This window comes from Piliocolobus tephrosceles, chromosome 11 (genome assembly GCF_002776525.5).
Source record: "Piliocolobus tephrosceles isolate RC106 chromosome 11, ASM277652v3, whole genome shotgun sequence".
In the NCBI taxonomy this organism is placed as follows: domain Eukaryota; kingdom Metazoa; phylum Chordata; class Mammalia; order Primates; family Cercopithecidae; genus Piliocolobus; species Piliocolobus tephrosceles.
The window spans coordinates 77,232,612-77,253,887 of record NC_045444.1 but is presented as its reverse complement, the minus strand read 5'-3'; positions in this window follow the sequence as shown (position 1 = coordinate 77,253,887).

The window sequence follows — 21,276 nt, the reverse complement described above, 5'->3', positions numbered from 1 at the left end:
CAGGGACTGGGTCTCAGCCACTCGCATCATGCCCTAGTGCTGAGCAGGCTCTTCCCCTGCAGTCATGAGTGAGTGCATAGTGATGGTGCATGGCTGTAGAGGGTGCAGCAGGGGAGCCCCTGTGCTATTCTTGTTACTTCAGCTTTTACTTGTTTAAAATATTTGTGCAAATTTATGGAGTGCATAAAAATTTTTTTACATGTATATAATTTGTAGTGATCAAGTCAGGGTATTTAGGGTGTCCATCCCCTTTTACTTTTAATGCTACATTAAGAAAGCATCTACTCTCAGTGCTAAAACATCACGTGAATTCATTGAGGCAAGGAATGGCTAAGACACCAGAGCAAAACAAAGTGAACACAGATTATTATGTCAAATGTAGAAGACAAAGAACTTTGCATCATCTGCCCCAGCTCAGGCACCTATCTCCTCGCACTTGGCTGGGATTGGCAGACTCTTACTATGGTGGACAGCTTGACATGCAGGAGATGGTTGTGGAGTGGGAGGGCCAGGGAGCCAATTTCTTCTCAGAAGCCTGGAAATCCTACATCAGGAGCCCCTGATATTTAACTAGAATGATCTACCCAATCCTTAGCAGGAAGATACTCAAAACATCTGACACCTGGTAAGGTAGTTGTACACAACCCATGCAGCTGTATTAGTGCATAACTCTGCAGTGAGTTCAACATTATTTCCAATTTTCCCATTTGCTTCAGACACAAAAGCCACATTCGTGGGCACAGCTAGATCAGAGCAGTTCAAATCCAGCCTGTGCAATTCATCAAAGGACTATGAGTGCCACCATGAGAGTTACCCAGAGAACTATTTCATTCAAGAAGATGGGGGCACAAGACCCAGCTCTAAATTGGATATGTTTAACTAATGCAAATGTTGCTTCTGATTTTAAACCAAATATTGGGGAGCCAAAGAAATAATGCCCATAGCAATCCTTGCGAAACACAAATATATCAAACACACAAATTGACATCTTATTTTCATGAATACCTTCTTCACTCCAAGCCTTCAAACATTGCAAGGAATCAATTTAGAGAGATATAGGGAATACTCCAAATAGAAGGTTTTGTTTATACTCTAGGAGTTATGTAATGTAATGTGAAAAAATTATTTCTAGTAAGTCCTGGCATAAATTGTGCAAGCTGAGAAACAGTGATAAAGGAAGTGGATGTAACTGAATATAAGGATCCAATCCAAATTGTTCAGGCCATATGTAATTCTTGCACATACTGGAAGCACATATTTTGAGAGGAAACTTTGGAATTCATCTACACAATATGGCAAAGTAGAATTGCTTGAATTCTGCTACAGGATTTTATATAAAAGTATTCATTTCAGTCACAGTAGTACCTCAGTTATTCAAATGCCATTTATGTAGCAAATGTATTCAGAACCCAGAGAATCTGGAAAAAAAAAAAAAATTGAAGGCCTTGTCATGATTAAAATAGGTAAGTCCATGTACTAAATGCCATTCATTTTACTTCCTAGAAGAAATCCACATTACTCAAAATCCATACATAATTTTCTAACAGGTTTGGATATTTGATATTGGAATATGGCAGAGGCTGCTAGTGGTTGACCCCAACAGCCCTTCTTCTGTTTTTACTTGGTATCAGAAATTCAATTTTGTTCAAGGAACTCATGTACTCAGATAGAAACTACATTACTCAGTGTTCTTAAAACTATAAGTGTGACAAACTTTTGAGCAATGGGATACAAACAGAAATGTTGTTGCAAAGGAAGTCTAGGTTGTACCCCACCAAGGTGGGACCCAGCCCTCTGCATTCCTGCCTTCCTGCCTTCCAGTCTGCTGCCCGGAATTCTGGTCTGTTGTCTCTAGGAACCATCTTGACCACATGAGTTACACCCTATGGATATTGCCACAGAGAGCTAAAGGAGCCTGAATGTCTATGAAATTGAAGATGTGTCATACTGGTCTTGTGCTGCATATCTCTGGAATTTGCATGGCGCGTAAATAAGTTTCTTTCTTGTTTTAGTCACTGTTAGTTTATTCTAAATGTTTACCTGTGCATATAAATTTACCCTAATAAATGTGGTCAACATAAATAAAAAAATAGTAAATTGTTAGCTTTCTGTTTACTAGAAACAGATAATATGTGGGAGGAAGGATGTCTGACATCCTTAATAATAAAAGAGACATTAAAAAAAGCAAAACCCCCAAACAGCCAAACCTATAAATGAGTTTTCATGGAAACATTTTTAAAGGATAGCATTCTGTTATTCCTATTAAGGCAAATTGTCCTACAACTCTCTCGTAGGCACTTGAAGGCATCAATACGTACGTAACAGAAAATCAGAATCACCTGAATTAATAATCATGGCTCAGAGTCATCAAGAAAACAGCAAGTTATGTTTGGTTTAAGAGAGTTCATAGAAATAGTTTAAGTCAAAATACCTTAGTTTTTTAAAAAAAATTCTCCTAATGAGCAAACAAAAGGAACACACTTTCTGGAAATTCTATAATATGAAATAGCACTTTTTAAGTTTTTAAAATAATTGTGTTTTCACTGTACATATATGGTTTTGTTTGTTTGGACATTGTGCTGATTTCACGTAAACATTATTTTCTTAAAATATTTTTCCATTTTAATAATTTTATTTTGGTCTGCGTTCCAATTAGACATACTTTTTTCCCCACAAAAAAATTAAAATGAAATTAAACCAAAAGGATAAGAGAAGATAAAAATCTCAAATAATAGGCTTGAGCTTTGGAGGCAACAAAACAGTTATGCCTTTCTTACTCCTTTTAGTTACTGGAGAGTTTTAGTTCTTTTATTCAAATTGTGTGAAAGTCTCACCTGAATAAAAGGTTTGCACAGATGAGTGGAGAAAGGGTCCAGCTCTTTCTGGCAAGGATCAGAAGTCAGCCTAAAGGCAATTTGATCTTTAAGCCAAACCCAGATACATGAGAAACCTATGACAAGTGGGAAATCTACTGAGAACTTGCTGGCTGTTTGCCATTCTCCAAACAAGACTAAAGATGGCAGGAGCATAAACAATGGAAGAAAAAGATTAAAGAACAAAAACTTGTGAATAAAATCCCTTCATACTATCTTCATTCATGCAAAACAACAGGAACCCTTCCTCTAATGCTTTAAGATCTTCCATAAGGTAGATGCCATCACCACCTACTCCCTTGCAATCCTCCAATTTCCAGTATTCTTCAGGTGTCTTATCAATTATCATAATTTTTGCCCACTAAAGTTATTAGCTCCATAAAGCAAAGGACTGTGTCTCTATCAGTCACAGTTATATATACCCATGACTTGCCTAGCACAGGGCATGGCAAACAGTATTACACTCATTTGGACATTGGATGGTTAGATAAATGGAAGAAGGAAGGAAGGGAGGAAGGGAGGGAAGGAGGGAGGGAGGGAGAGAGAAAGGAAGAAAGGAATTTGGAGGAGGGTATGATTAGGCACATAATAGGCAAAGGAAATTTAACCAAAAAGTTATCTTTATCTCTTACTGTCTTCAACCTAACTTTTATTCTCTGAAAACACTGGGGTTCATTGGGAAGAAAAGCAGAAAAAATGTAAAGAGGAAATAGCAGAAAACTGTAATGAGATGTAAATGAAGCTATGGAGAAGGTTGACCAAATTAGGTTCTCTAATCTTCATCCCTACACACACACACTTCTAATATATATATAGCTGTCCAACACAGGCCAGACATTGCCCCCTAAGAAGAGTTACTCTGATTAGACTGTGTGAATTAGCTAATAGTCAATAATATGCAAACTTCAGACAAGTCTGACAATAAGCCCACTGAAGGGACTTTCCTGTGTGGTAGGGCAAGGCCCGGAGACCACACTTGAAGTGAATGAATTTGCATTATGCTTCACTTTCCCTCCAACTCTTTAGTGCTCTGCTTGAAGAGTAGTAACAAGTCTACAACCTGGACATGAAAAGCAGAAAAAGGAGGTAAAGAGGCCCAGCTTATCCAGAAACTGAGCAATACACCTATAAGAACATTGAGTAAACCACAACTTTGCAACTCATTTCCTTAACTAGGGACATAAAGCTCAACAAAAAGCCACAGAAAGAGATGAACAGAAGAATGATGCAACATGCGATAGACATTATGGCTGCTTACCGGTGTTTCTTGTTCTCTTCCTCTAGGCTCAATGAGGACTGCTTCCTCCCCCATCTACTGAAGTTAGGTGTGGTCATATGATTTTCCATGTCAATAAAATGTGAGTGGAAGTGACAGGGGTCACTTCCAGGTGAAACATTTAAAAACAAGTGAGAGTTTCTCCATGATCCTTTTCCCTTCTGCCACCATGATTGACAGTATTCCAAATCCTGGCGCCTTCACCACTCTGAGTCCTGGAGTGAGGATGATATACAGTGGGAGTTAGCTAACTACAGCCTGTGGTCACCTGTTTTTGTAAATAAAGCTTCATTGGAACATAGCTATACCCATTTGTCTATGCATAATTTGAAATGACAATGGCAAAACTGAGTTGTTACAACAGGGACCATATAGCTTAAAAACCTAAAATGTTCATTAAGTGGCCTTTTAAGAAAACATTTGCAGACTCCTCATACAGACCCTGATCCTCCCATGCCCACTTACTTCAAGGGGATATGTAGGTTGAAGGGGAAGACAAACCTTTGTTACTCTATACCAACAAAAATTGGGGGCTTTTTGGTTACTCGTATGTAACTTAGGTTATTCTGACTGATACAAAATTATTTAAAAATCACTTAATTTGTATGCATGCTATTAATAGAAATATTCTTCAAGACCTAGTAAAAACAACTAGGATAGTACTAAACACAGAGCAAGTACTTGGTTAGTAAGTTTTCCTTTTCTTGGTTCGATATCATCATAGACGAGGGGTGCAGAGCACAGGTGCGATCAGGAATGGGCTATGTGGCAGCTCCCTCAGAATGCATTGTCACTGCTACTATAGCAGTAGCTTTTCAACAATTTTAAAAGAAAAGATATTGACATAACAGTTACTAAGATGGTTCACACCTGTAATCCCAGCACTTTGGGAGGCCGAGGCGGGTGGATCATGAGGTCAGGAGATCAAGACCATCCTGGCTAACACGGTGAAACTCCACCTCTACTAAAAATACAAAAAAATTAGTCAGGCATGGTGGTGGGTGCCTGTCGTCCCAGTTATTCGGGAGGCTGAGGCAGGAGAATGGCGTGAACCTGGGAGGCGGAGCTTGCAGTGAGCCGAGATCTCGCCACTGCACTCCAGCCTGGGTGACAGAGTAAGACTCCCTCTCAAAAAAAAAAAAAAAAGGTGGTTAAAAGACATTAGAAGAGGCTGAGTGAAAGCAAACATGGGTCTGTTCCACACTGGGTGGAAATGTCAATTGTCAGAACACGAGGGGTGCAGAGAAAGGAGGCAAAGAGTGATCCTTTTGTTATGATTGCTTCTGTGATGCTGAAGCCCAGCTATGCATTTGAAGCAGAGGTGAAAACAACTGGACTTAACTGGCTTCAGTAATAAAAATGATTTTTGAATCATCATGTAATGATTCAATAATGAAAATGAAGTTTTGAATGATGTAAATAATTTTTTTTTTAAATTCTGGAAGAAAGTTAAAAAAAATTTGCTAAGTGTTTAATAATAATACCAACACTTTAATGCTGTTATAATGTTCCAAGTACTCTTCTGAGCACATGACATATTTTAGCCCTTATTATAATCCTAACCCTATGAGTTAGGTATTATCATTTTCCCCAGTTTACTGATAAAGGGGTGAAGCACAGAGAAACTAAGTAGCTGGCCTAAAGTTAGCAATTAAAAGAGGTAGAGTAGGGTTCAAATGCAGGCATTCTGAGTCTAGTGCAATGTCTCTTAACCACCTTTCTCTATTGAATGTTCACAGGTGTTACTACTGGACTTGGGACAGACACAGTGAAGGCAAAGACTCATGGCTAGGCTGCTGTGTTGTCTATGGTGCTTTTGGCTCTAAGTGTCACAAAACCCAATTCAAACTGGCTTAAACAATGAGAAAATGTATTATTTCATGGAACAGAAGCCCAGAGGAAGGACAGCTACAAAATTGGTTGAATCAGTGATTTATTGATGTCATAAAGAACCCAGGTTCTTTTTTGCCTTTTGATTCTGTTGTCCACAGCATTGACTTCACCTAAGGCTGGTTGCCCTATGGTCAATAATAGCAACCAGAAGCAAGGGGCACATATGTTCTTCTTTGTTGCTACCCAGCCAGAAAGAGAAATGCTCCTATCCTCTTCCGTTCTTTCTGAGCCAAATTAGGTCACATGTTCATGCCTGGAGGGTGGAGGGGAAGGTAACCAGGGCAATGTCACATGTTGTTTGTCTTAGAAAAACAACAAGATTCCTAGAGTTGGAGAAGGGGTAAATTTCTCCTGAGTCAATCCTACGGCTAACTAAGGAATTTAATAACTGAATAAAGTCAGCCTTTGGTTAGCAAGGAGGATGAAGTTTGATGGGAAAACAACCGACAGTGTCTTCGATATAGCAGGTATTCAGCTGAAGCACAATCACATCTGCCAACTTGATTATTTCTGCTACACTTTTCCTGGGATTCCTTCCACAGAGACAATGTATTGAGATGGTAAAATTCATACTCTCCATTGCATCATGAGTTTCAATCTTAATTCTGAAATCTGTTCATGAGCAAGTTGTTTCAAATCTTGAGAGACTACATATACAAATGGACAATGGCCAGACCATACATAGAAAATAAAATTCTGACCCACAATCCAAGGAAACCAGTCCAGAAAGTCAGTCTACTATCTACAGTAACCAGTTCAGGAAGTCAGACTACTATGTCTAGCAGGCGGTCCTTGAAATAAACAATAACTCCCCATTGGCCCAAAATGGCCAGGGCTCCATTAATAACTGACAACCTCTACATTTTTGCCCCTCATCCACCTCGGCTTCCAACTTAGGACCAACTAGAGAAAGCCAACTACGTACATCTGAACAATCACATAGGATGCCCCACTTCTAGTTATCTCACCTGCAGCTTCCCCATGCCAACAGCCTCCAGTTGGGGTGCACCTGAAGCCTTCCCTTTTTTCGGCTATAAAGCTTTCCCACTCCTCTGCCTGCTAGAATCTCTGCCCAGTGCAAGTGATGGTGGCCAACTTCCTCACTGTAGCAAGTTCTCAATAAACAGTTTTTGCTTGTTACCATTTGGGTGATCTTCATTTATTTCCACATTTTCTGAACTTCAGTTTCCTCATCTGTAAAAGTAGGGATAATAATAATACCAGCTTCGGAGGGATGCTGTGAAGATTAAATGAAATGAGATTATGTATTAAAGCCCCTAGCATGCTAATTGTTATGGACTGAAAATTATCTCTTGAGAAATAATTACTCATTTGACTGGTGGACATATTTATGGGGAGCAAAGAAACTCTGCAGGTATCACCATACGGCATGATTCAGAAAGCGAAATAAATACTATGTGGTCTAAGCAGAAAGGCTTAGGGTCACACAGCTGTTTTCCTGTGTGAGCAAGGAGCTCTTTTGTACACTTTGCCTGAACTGCCCCATAATGAGTGGGTCCTTCACTGGCCTCTCTGTGTGTTGCTTAAGGTAATGAACCTGGCCTGGATTGTAGTAAGTCAAAAATGCACAGAAACTGTTGACAGCTTCCAGTGCCAGCACTGTATCTTGTACATAGTAGGTAGATAGTATACATTTATTAGGTGACTGACGGAATAAATATATGCTATTTAGCACTGCTAAAAACCTGAGAATATGCCAAGTGTGGTGGCTCACGCCTATAGTGCCAGCTACTTGGGAAGCCAGGTGGGAGGAATGATTGAGCCCAGAAGTTTGAGGCCAGCTTGGGCAACATAGCAAGACTTTGTCTCTAAAAAGTGTATTTTTAGTTTCAATTAAAAAAAATATTTGAGAATAGATTTGCTGTTGTATGTGGAAACTATTTTCCTGTAGTCTAAGAAGCTAAAATTTCAAGGATCTGTGATGGAAACAGGTGCTTTGGTCTTCACAAATATTTCAAACTACAAAAATTAGAATTGATTACTACAACTGAAAAAAGAACAAGAAGAAATATGATTAAAATATAATGAGGAAGAGGAAGACATGAAGTGGGAGAGAGAGAGAGACAGAATGAGAATGAAATTTTTTTTCCTATGGAATGCAAGAGGCTGCCGTGGGAGACATCAGAGGACAGAGTGGGATAAATGTCTTAGGGAGCAGGAGGAGAAAGAGGTGATTCATTCTCTCAAGGTGAATTAAGAACATTTTAAGTGTGTATTTATTTATTTATTTATTTATTGAGATGGAGTCTTGCTCTGTCGCCCAGGCTGGAGTGCGGTGGCACAATCTTGGCTCACTGCAACCTCCACCTCTTGGGTTCAAGTGATTCTCCTTGCCTCAGCTTCCCAAGTAGCTGGGTTTACAGGTGCCCACTACCATGCCTGGCTAATTTTTTTGTATTTTTAGTAGAGATGAGGTTTCACTACGTTGGCCAGGCTGGTCTCAAACTCCTGACCTCGTGATCTGCCCGCCTCAGCCTCCCAAAGTGCTGGGATTACAGGCATGAGCCACCGCGCCAGGCCATTTTAAGTGTTTATTGTGTATACCCATCTATGTTGTAGATTATTCTGATTAAAAAGAGTTTAGTATCTAAGAGAAAGGTAAAGGTGGAAAGAGCGAAGGTGAAAGTAACTGTGGTTGGGAGAATTCCAGATTAAAGTCAGTTCATTCTCCAAACACTGCTCCTAATGATCAAAGAGTATGAGAAGTCATCTGATCATACTGATTCAGAGAAAATACAGTGAAGTACCTGCCTGACATAAGGTTATGAGTCAGGGCTTCTCCTCACGAAAATGATTTATGGGATTCCTCTGGTTCATAATGACCTCTCAGCATGAAAAACCTAAGAGGCATCCCACTCAGCCACCAGTCTGAGCGTATGCAAACACATAAGCACCCGGGAGTTGGGGTGGGGGAAATAGTACTTTGAAGGTGATAATTGTAGTCTCGGGTGCAATGGTCTGAATGTCATGTCCCTCCAAAATTCATATGTTGACATCCTAACCCCCAGTGTGATGGTATTAAGAGGTGAAGCCTGTGGGAGGCAATTAGTTTACAAGAATATAGCCCTCCTGAATGGGATTAGTGCTGCTATCCAAGAGACTCAAGTGCTGTTATCCAAGAGAATGCTGGTTCGTTTACCCCTTCTGCCCTGTGAGGTTACAGCAAAAAGCAGCTGTCTGTGAGCCAGGAAGAGGCCCCTCAGCAGACACCGAATCTGCTGGTGCCTTGATCTTGGCCTTCTCAGCCTTCTCAGCCTTCAGAGCTTTGAGGAATAAATTTCTGTTGTTTACGAGCCACCCGGTTTATGGTATTTTGTTATAGCAGCCAGAACAGACTAAGACATCTGGCAAACACTGAAAGCTCAAAGACTAAAAATTAGTCTTTGATTATCTGTAGCAGAAGATAGTATGGAATCAAAAGAGCCCTGTTTCATTTAAGTGATAAAACAGCGAGAGACTATTGGGCGGCAGAGACTTCACTACAATCTCCTGCTGCATACCTTAAACAAGAGTGATTTTTTTAAGAAAAAGCTCAGGCCTCATGTTTCAACAATTGCCAGACAGATGTTTGCTGTAAGGGCCAGGGTCTGTGCTCACTCACTGCTTCTCCATTTGGATCCATTACTAGAATAACTCCACTTCTTCTCTTCTTTCATGACAGTAACTCCTCATTCTTCACCTCTCCATGTGGCAAAAGGCTGTTGACATCCATAAATAGACCCACACAAATATATTTAGCTGATTTTTGATAAAGGTGCAAAGTAATTTAATGGAGGTACCTTCTGAACAAATGCTGCTGGAGCAACTGAACATCTACCGGCACACACACAAGAAGATATTTGACCAAAGTCTTGCATTCCACACAAAAATTAACTCAAAATAATGTGCTTCAGTGAGCCAAGATCATGCCACTTCACTCCAGCATGGGCAACAGAGTGAGACCCTCTCTCTAAACAAAACAAAACAAACAAACAAAAACTCAGAATGGATCATAAACTTAAATGTAAAACATAAAACTATAGAATTTTTACAGAAAAAAAACTCATAGTAGAAAGTCTTTGAGACCTAGAACTAGGTGAAGAGATCTTAGACATGACACCAAAAGCACAATTCATAAAAGGAAGAATCAACAAATTGAACCTAATAAAATATAAAACTTTCTGCAAAAGTTCATGTAAGAAGATAAAAAGCTATAAACTGGGAAGAAAATATTTGCAAACTGCATATCTTGCAAGGACTAGTATCTATAATAAGAATTCTCAAAATGCAGGACTTAAAAAAACAAACAATCCAGTTAGAAAATTAGACATTTCACCAAAGAGGACATAGAGATAACAAATGAGCATATAAAAAGATATTCAACCTCGCTGGTCACTAGGGAGATACAAATCGAAACCACAGTAATATATCACTGCATACCTATCAGAGTGACAATACCCAGTGCTGGGGAGAATGTGGCGACATTGGCTCACTTACACATTGCTGGGAATGTAAAATGATATGGCTACTTTGGAATACAGGTTGGCACCATCCTATGAAACTAAACAAGCAACTACCATATAACCCAGCAGCAATCGCACTTCTTGGGTCGTTATCCTAGAAAACTGAAAGTGTATGGTTACACAAAAACCCATGTACAAATGTTTGTCACAAGTCAATCAGCTTGACTTGTAATAGCTGTTACTTATAAAAATGGGAATCAACCCAAGTGTCCTTCAACAGGTCAATGGTTAAACTGTGATACAAGCATAACATGTTAGCACTACTAAACAGCAAAAAGAAACAGACCCTTGAGATATCTAAAACAACCTGAATGAATCTCCAGGGATGTATGCTGAGTGGCAAAAGTGAATCCCCAAAGGCTACATACGGCATTATTCCATTTATGTAACATTTTTGAAATGACAAAACTTCAGAAGTAAAGAACAGATTAGTAGTTGCCAGGGATTAGAGACTGGGGGAGTAACACAAGAGAGGTGGAAGTGGTTATAAAAGGGTAACATAAGGGACCCTTTTGGTGTTGGAACTGTTCAGGTCTTGGCTGTGGTGGTCGCCAACCTATACAGGTGATAAAATTGTATACAACTTAGTACACACATGCTCACATGCAAATGAATACAGGAAAACTGGGAAAATCTGAATAAGATCAGTAGATTCTATCAATGTCAATATTTTGGTTGTGATATGATATAAAGACTACAGTTTAACAAAATGTTACCATGGGAGGAAACTGGGTAAAGTGTACTAAAGATCTCTCTGCCTCGTTTCATACAACTTCGTATAACTCCATAATTATCACAATTTAATTAGATATTATTTTATAATTAATTTAGTTATATACAATTATATTGCATTTTGGATATTACATAATTATATCAAAATATGTAAAATTATCTACAATATGTCTATAACATTTATTTACATATATAGTTTGATGGAGTTATGGTTTAATGGAGTAACAACCAAATCAACAACACATGTCAGTCAACTAAACCAGCCTCTCTTAAGGGTAATTCTGACCATTCTAGATATTCAGGATTTGTGTTGTTTTTTGTTTTGTTTTGTTTTGAGACAAAGTCTCACTGTGTTGCCCAGGGTGGAGTACAGTAGTGTGTGATTTGGGGTCACTGCAACCTCTGGCTTCCGGGTTCAAGCTATTCTCCTGCCTCAGCCTCCCAAGCATCTGGGATTACAGGTGTGCACCACCACGCCCGGCTAATTTTTTGTATTTTTAGTAGAAACGGGGTTTCACCATATTGACCAGGCTGGTCTCAAACTCCTGACCTCAAGTGATCCACCCACCTCAGGCCTCCCAAAGTGTGGGGATTACAGGCGTGAGCCACCACGCCTGGCCCATTCTAGCTATTTCAATGCTTACTCTCAGCCTGTGTGTTCATGGCATACCAAAAGAAACCTTTTGTTTTCTTTTCTTCTAAAAAGATTTTTGTTTTTATCATAAAAGAGATATTAAATGGTAGATCTGAAAATATGTAGAAATCGTAATAAGTAAACTAAAACAAAGATCACTCTAATTCCATCAGCCAATAATAATTTGAATAGTATGCTTTAAGAGGTGTGCTATTATTTATTTTTAGCCATTTTTGTATTATAGTTAATGCACCCATGCATATGTTTTCATGAGTAGCTGAGGTTTTGTTTCTTAGAATCTATTACTTTTGAAGAACATATACTTTCTTGATGGCACGATTTCTATACATATCAGTAAGATCAGTAGATTGTACCAATGTCAGTATCCTCATCATGATATTATACTATAGTTCAGCATTTATACAGACACGTGCTTGACATGGTTTCTCTACTTCAATGCATAGTGCTAAAAAAATATTCCTGGTCCCCATTTTGGTGATAACTTTGCATCCACGTTTGTGAAGAGGTTGGAACCCTCAATGTGCACTCAGAGACAATATCTATCATAATATCAGACATGCCAGGAATATCACTAGTGCTGTTACTCAAATTGCTCTACTAAGGATGTATCTTAAAGGAGAGACAGAAAGTCCTCCAGTACTTACTGAAGACTTAGAGATTGCCCCTTCTGATTTCTGTAGGCTTCACTGCACCTCCAGGAAAGCCCAGGTTTGAGAAGCATGTGTATTCAACGAGTTTCCTTGTTAAGCATACATAAAGAAGGAGAGAAAAAGCCGTGAGAACACAGTGCTGGAGGGTACAATTTAGCAGTCCTTGCTCAGTCTCTGTTAGTGAGTAAAGACCTATTTTTCAGCTCCACTTGTGCATGCCTGTAATAGATTTTCCTGGGCAGCAGGTAATAGACTCTGACACTTCAGAAAGCCTCCACAGTAGAATTCACTGGAAAACACATCCTACATAATTCAGGAAACAACAAAAAATACATGATTATATATTTGTGAATCTTCAGCCTCAGCCTTTCGCCATCTAAAAGGGGTAAAATAGGTTAGTGTACATACACAGAAGTAAGTGCACTATTACCTCCATTCCAGGAGAGGTTGTTTTCAGCATCAAGAGTAGCACCTGGCAGGCCCTGGAAGTGAGTATCATTTCCACGGTAGAATCACTATTTCAAATGCTTTACTTGCATTGCTGAAATGAGTCTTGCCTGGAAACTACCTAAGCTTTTTCTCACAATTCACCGAATTGCATGTAGTCTGTATTTTTCCTGTTACATATCAATGGATCCTTCTGGGGTGGAGAGGGATATTAGGAGAAGAACTGACAGACTGAAGAGACTGTTTTCCCTCTTGTCTATAGCTGTCTTCTCATTCAGGGTTTGATTTGCCATGAAATCAGAAGTGAAACCCTGCCTTTGCCAGAAAGCATCCCAAGCCAGCGCCAGGGCACACCGTGGTTGGCACCCACTTGTGGAAATTTGAAGCCTGGTCATCAGCTCTACAGAGGTGGAGCAGATATTCAAACAAATTGGTCTCTGGCTAATTTAAGACATAACAGGAAATGGATTTTAACAAGCCAGATTTTTTTTTTTATTTTCTCAGACAGAAAACAAAAACAAGAAATTTTCTAGGATAATATTTGGAACATGGAGGAAGACTGGTTCATTCTATTGCAGCTTCAGTAGCCACAGAAATCAAGGCTGTCAGAGGTGGAGTTCAGATCTCTATACCCTTTAGTACATGTGTCAGGAGGGCAACAATTTCCAGATGTCACTGTCATTAATGTGTCCACTAAGAGCAAAGCAACTAGACTTGCTAGAAATGAGGCTGTTTTCAAGAGACAGGCAGCTTCTGCTCTAGCTGCTTATTGATCGTTACCATAGCTACAAATGTCACCTTTATAGCTGTGCTAAAGAGGGCATAGAGTACTAGGTTTCCACTTAGGGGTGAATGCAAAGATCACAGGAAGATCTCTGAGCCAATCCTTGTGAATTGCTTAACATGACAGCAAAAACCGTAATTACTTTTGCACCAACCTAATCAATTCAGAATTAAAGGGAGGTGGTTGCGATCTGACATGCTCACTTTTGTTTGTTGGCATTCTTTCTTTGTATTGTACTCTATTTCACTTCCAAAGACGAGGTTCTGCCTCTGGAAATGTAGAGGCTTATAACACTCACTCTGATTCATCAACAAAGTAGGCAGGCATTGTTTTAAAAATTTTTGTTCCAAAACCAACAATTGCATTTCAAAATTACATGACATCTTTCCTTCAGTGTTCTTAAAACTGCTTTGAGACATTACCTCACTAAACCAACACCTTCAAAAGACTTTAATAAAGGCAAAAGTGGAGTGCAAATAACTCCCCCTTCATCGAATGAGGACTGGAATGAAGACAGGCCTTCTTGCTTCCCCATTTACTGTTTAACTTAGCTTTCTAAAGCTTGTGCTTCTCTTCTGGAAAATATGGAGGCTGAACCAAGTGATTTGCACAGACATTTCCAGTCCTGTGAGTCTATGAAATTCTAAAATGAGGAAAGGCTCTTATTAAGAGAGGTAGAGCACAAACTTGTTATACCTTTAGGAAGTGGGTTTAACTTTAACATTCAGCTTTACTGCCTTAAAAAGAAAATGAATATACCAGGCCCAGTTTATGTGCCATTCAGATCCACTCTTTCTCACTTATTGTCCCCAGAGGCTGGCTTTACTTATGGTCCTTCTCCTCTAACCAGGAATATCCTAGCAATAGCTCATTCCATTGCTGCAGTCCAAAGTCTGTTTCTGCTCGGCTCATCCCCACAGAGGAGAAGCTTCAACAGACATCACCAACTAAGGAAGAAACCACTGAAGCCACACACTGCCTGGAATGGAGCTCCAGAAGCTCCAGGGGCTGCCTGAGGTGGTGCTGAGTTGATGCAACTCAGATGTGAGAGAAAGTAGACAAAATTCGTGAACTCTTACCAATGGAAGACAAGACCTGAGGGAATGCCAGCACATAAATTACTTGCCGTTTAGAGTTCCTGGCCTGATGGACTGTTTCAAGATGCAATCATTCTCCTATGGTCTTTCTGGAGCTGTCTTCTCGAGACTGAGAAGCCAATGTGTCTGCTATGAAGCTCTGGCTAGCTGGGTAATGCACTTCCTTGTATTTGCTCTTCCTCATTCCCTGTCTCATGTCTCCTTTTCCCTGGGATTTTACCCTATACTGAAGTAATAGCACACAAATTTTTGTCTCAACTTCTGTTTTCTAGGGAACCCAGGCTAAGACATGGTTCAAGGGGTGTCCTTAGAAAGCAGACCTCCAAGAGAGAACTTTGGGTCCCCACCAATGGTGATAAACTGGGTGGCCCGGATTCCTGGCATACAGTGATAGTACAATTGCTAATATGTTATGTGGTATAGGCAGAAGGCAAGGTATTGGCATATCAAGTGGCTGTGTACTTGATCAGTACAGAGGGAATGATAATTATAAGGATTTTGTTACATGGTGGTTGCCTTTGATGCCTTTAGAAGATTTGCAAAAAGGCATAACAGGCTCAGGAAAGCTAATTGCCCACTTAAAACATGCTGTGAAAGCCAGAGGGTCTCTATGGCAGCCTTCTAAATCCTCTTATCTGCTATAGCTGCAGGGCAAAGGAGGGAGGAAGAAAATCATGTTCAGGGTTTCATGGTATTGCGTTGCAAACCTACAAAGGAGAAAAAGTTCACAGCCTTAAAATGTCTCCTACGTCAATGTGAAGGCTTTGATAGGGAAAGATTAGGAAACCTGCAAAGTGAACATTTGAGTGGACAAATCTAACAATCTTGAATGTCCAAATTTGCCTGCCTCTCTGGAGATTATGCAGTCTCCTCAGTTGGAGACTATGTAGTTATATCACCCGAAGTACTATAAGACAGTACTTGTTCTCTTCACGATCTGCCTACCACCACATCTCATTGCCTCCAGGCCAATGATCATGGTAACATCTCAGAACAATCTGGCCAGGGGGATGCTTTGATTCACAGAGACTGTAGTGATGGATAATGGATTATAACATTACTAGCAGTGAGTTGGAGAGACAGCCAACTAGATGTTGGATTCATCTATCTCTCTTGTGCCAGCATCTTTCCATCACTCCATTCCTATGTCATCACTGAGGATTTCCTGTGACCAACTGACAGAAGGACAAAGGGCTCGGTTTACGCAAAGGTTGGTGAGATATGTTGGTGCTAGCCAGAAATGAACTGTTGCTGTACTAAAGTCTCACTAAAGATTGACCCTGAAAAAACATAACAAGAGAAATTCTCCAATTGGGCAATAAAATTGATTATCATTTCATGTTGAAGGAGAAGTGGCCTCAGGAAAGAATATATACTGAGTCCTGAGCAATGGAAAATGATTTGATCAAATAGTCAATACTCAATGACGTGGGACAAGGATGTCTAGCAGACATTCATGTACAGAGACTTATGGGAGTGGAAACAATACATGCGGACGTTTTATCTCATATGAATACCCATTAGAGAACAGCAATTTCATACAAAACTCTCAACAACCAAGTTGGCAGCATGACCTGCACTGTAAATGTCAGCCAGCTTCCTACTGAGTCATCCCAGTGTTTGTGCAATGGGGCTGTAAGTTATGGTGGTAAGAATGGAAACTGAGCGTGGATCAAACAACACGGACTCCCTCTCACTAAGGCTGTTCTAGCTACTGCTGCTGCTGAATTCCTTCCCTGCCAGGATCAGAGACTGATGCTGAGACTTTGATATGGCTCCAATCTTGGAAAGACCTGCCAACCAGCTAGCGGCAGGTCAAATACATCAGACCCCTTTCACCCTAGAAGGGTAGTGATTCATACTTACCTGAATTGACACTCTGGAGAAGGATCTGTCTCCTCTGCCACAGGAAAGTGGCAGGTGTTATCTCTGCCAACACCACCATCTAAGGACCTGCAAAATGCCTGATCTACTAACATTGTACACGTGACATTTCCTCAGAGTAAAGAACTAGAGGAAGTGCAGCGACAGGCTCATGACTCTGGTGTCATGAGTTTTAAACTGTATTCTATTCCTTAGAAGCAACTAACTTGAGAGACTAACGAAAGGCCCATGGAAGGCTCAGCAGAAGTACCTGCAAAGAAATCACACTTTGTGGGTTGGGGTGCTGCCCTTCATGGTGACATTGATTGGATAGAGGAGAGATAATATATAGATATATAAAATATTAGATAGCTAATATATATTAGGTAGATAGATTGCATATGTAATACATAATATGTATTAGATGGATTGATTGATTGGTAGACAGACAAATGGGTGCTAGATGGATGATAGATATAGGATATAAGATCAACCTGTTCTACTGTAACTCCAAGTGATCCACTTTCAGAATTTGGTCTCCTCACTCTCATAAACTAAGTCTCTGCTAGATTAGTGATCCTAGTTCCTGGGGTGGAAACTCTTCTGCCATGAGATCCACTGAAGCCACCTTGGACTCTCCATGCCAGTGTTCAAAAAAGGAGCTACTGTACTGTCAGCCATAATTGATGATGATTCCCTTGAGGAATTAGGGTTGCTGCAACAGAGAGAAGCCTGTCTAGAACCCAGGGGATTTACTAGGGCTTCTCTTAGTTCTTCTGTGTCCAGTCTCATTGATCAAAGGCAATTGTGACTGAGCACAGTGGCTCACACCTGTAATCCCAGCACTTCGGGAGGCCGAGGCAGGCAGATCACTTGAGGCCAGGAGTTCAAGACCAGCCTGGCCAACATGGTGAAATCCTATCTGTACTAAACAAAACAGACAAAAAAATGTAGGTGGGTGTGGTGGCGGGCCCCTGTAATCCCAGCTACTGGGGAGTCTGTGGCAGGAGAATCGCTTGAACCCAGGAGGTGGAGGTTGCAGTGAGCCGAGATGGCACCACTGCACTCCAGTCTGGGGGATAGGGCGAGACTTTGTCTTAAATAAATAAATAAATAAATAAAACAAAGGGAAATTGTATCAAAAGTGACTTGATAGGAATAAGACAATTAAAGGCTGAAACTCCTCAGGGATGAAGGTCTCTATCACCACACAAGGCAGGAATGCAAACCAGATGAAAATATTGGTCAAGGATGAGGAAAGTCTAGAATAGGTGGTAAGGAAATACATATCAGTAGTGCCCTGGGACCAGCTGCAGCAGTAAAACTGTTCCTTGGCCTGCTAACCTTCCTTAAGCCTTTGCAGAGATTGTAACTGCCCATTACCTCGAAGGACTGCCCTTGTGCCTTCCCCTTAAGTAGGAACTTCCTGTTATCATATGAGATCTAGATATCAGATCTGAGTGGCACAAGAAAGGAATTTTGACAGGCTTCTCCTCCCCTCTTCCTCAGGCTCCCTGTGAGGTAACAGTACTCATGGTGCAAGAATCACACTGCCCCCCAGGCTCAATCGTGATGTCTCTCCACCCTCAAGGGGAGAACCAAGACGTTTCTGTGAAACCAGTCCAAAGAGTATGTCATGATGAAGTGTAAGTAGTGAAAGCACTGGGGCATGGTGGTGATTCAAGAGCCACGTCTTGATTCCAACATTGGTTCTCGGAACAGCCTGCGCGTGCTGCCCCAGGGGTGTATGTTGGCTAACATTCTCGTGTTCTTGACATACAGTAAGGCAGACTCTTCTGAGGCTGCTCATCCTGTTTCCTCTAAGAAAGACAGAGTCATTGAGGAAAGAACAGCCCCTGCCAACTAGATCAGCTGCCTCAGAACCAGGATGTGGAATGAAGAAAACAAGGAGAAAGCTTTTCCACATTTGTTCATATTAAATGAAAACTCAAATAGTGTGTATCTCTGTGTCTGTATACATATACAATAGTGGTATAGGGTAAAGGCAAGAAAACTTTATCTCTGAGAAGAATACAGAAGAACACACTGGGGAGATTCCAGGAAGATAATAAATGCACATCAGTTTGATTATGAACTGAAGAAGAAGAGGAAAAAAGGGCTAGAACTCTGTTAATCATTGTTAATCTAAGCTGATAAGCCACTGGATTGAGATTCAGGTGGCCATGAAAGGGGCTGTACCTGGGACTAAGAAAGTAGAAACTATGAACCTAAGGAGCCAAGAAATAACTGAAGTCTATGTGATGAGTCAAGATTCAGTGAAGTAAGCTGGGTGTCTGTAAAGGATGTCCCTGCACAGTATGTATCCCCACGTCTTCTGTTCATACGGTATATTGGATTTGTATTCAAAATACACAAGTGTGTGATCAGCTACAGGAGGATTCAACAAATATTTAATAAAAGTGGTTATTGCAAAATTATGAGGTAATGCTGGAAATTCCCTCTAAGTTTTAAAAAGTCCAAACAAACAACTTTATCAGGTTATTGGTTTCTAATAAGATCTTTTTCTTAATCGTAATAGGTACATGAATAGACGTAGATGAGTAGTTGATAGATAGAGATAGATAGATATAGATAGACAGATAGATAGATAGATAGACAGATAGATAGATAGATTTTAAGGAATTGTCTCACATGACTGTAGCAGTGCAGGTCCAAAATCTGCTGGCTGGAGACCCAGGGAAGAGTTGCAGTTCAAGTCTGACAGCTGTCTGCTGGCAGAACTTTCTCTTCATCAAGAGAGGTCAGTTTTTTCTTCTATTAAGACCTTTAGCTTATTGGATGAGGCCCACCCACATTATGAAAGGTAATCTGTTTTACTCAAAGTCTTCGGATTTAAATGTTAATATCTTACAGATATACTCACAGAAACATCTAGAATAATGTTTGACCAAATATCTACCATGCCTAGCCAAGTTGACACATAAAATTAACCATCACAAGCTGTGAGTATTCGTGTATATTTAACTGGATTATCCACTTGGTTTTTTTTGCATTGAGACAGTGAGTATACTTATTGAGTTTGTAACAGGAAGAATGTAAATGCTATGACTTGGTTGTTAAAGAGCACATCTGAAATATACAACAATTATTTACGGTCTGTGAACTCCTATGGCAGCATCTGGCCCTAAGTTTTATAGATCAGTTAACACCCTAAAGTTTTGTGGTGTGTTGGGTTGTAGTAAGATGACCAATTTGTCCTGGTTTTCCTGGAACATTCTTGAATTTAGTACTGAAAATTCAATGCCCTCCAAGACCTTTCAGTCCCGGGAAAACCAGGGCAAATATTGCCATAATGGGCTGTACTAAAATCCTTCCTACTTCACTAAATGAGCAAGGATTTAGGAGGGGTCAGTACTGGCCTTAAAATGACCTGTGTTTGAATGGCTGTGAATCACTTTATGATGCCTTCTATCACCCCTTGGAAGGAACTCTAAAATAAGCAGGGGACCAGCAATGGGACATTATCCCTGGGTGACTTTATCATCTCCTGGGGGCACACTTTGCCATAAAACAGTCTTGGCAATCTCCCATCCAAAATAAGGTTTAATCTCTTTATTTGTTTCTGTGGACTCTGAGGACAAAGGTCAGGACCTCTCTATGAAGGTGGCTTACAGCTGACACTAAACCACATCCATGATTGGTTCTGCCCTTCTCTAGGTCATGGGAGCACCCATGACAACACAGGAGTGGGTTCACTAGGTGGCCAGAGCCCTCCTGCACAGCCACAATATTCCGCAAGGGCAAAGAACACCTCTGTATAACATTCGCTTGCTTCCTGGAGCCATTTGCTTGTGGTACGTAAAAAAAGTTTATGAGTCTAAACATGATTTGGGGCCATATATGAGAGCCATGGAGTTCTTGAATTTTGAAAAGACGGAGAGGAGAAATGTGGTGATGTTGGTGCTTTATGAACCTCTCACCTCCTACTGACTTGAGCAGCTTCCCTTTCATTTATCTTACATATTGAGCATCCACACCAGGTTTTCTCTAAAGACTGTGTTCTTTTTATTGCTGTAATGTTTGAACTAAACTAAACTAAACTAAACTAAACTAAACTAAACTAAACTAAACTAAAATAAAGGATACAAAATATTTACCTGCATAAATATATTTATAAATTCTTTAAACCACTTGAGTAGTGAAATGATCCCACTATGCAAATCCTCAACGACATAAACATTGGTATCTTTTTCTTTCATTTTCAAATACAGAACTCTCCTTCTCCCCCTTTTCTAAATTTAAAGTCTGAGAACTTTAACCGTTAAGTTCAAATTCCAGCTTTGCATTTTCTAGCTTTATGATTGTGGCAAGTAAAATGAAGCTATTTGAGCTTCTGTTTCCTTATGTATAAAAAGAGTGCGATAGTATTGACCTTCTGGGTTCTGTGGGGATTAAATGAAATAATGCAATAAAGTATCTGGTATGTGGATAATTAACAAATAGTAGCTACTATTCTAGAAAA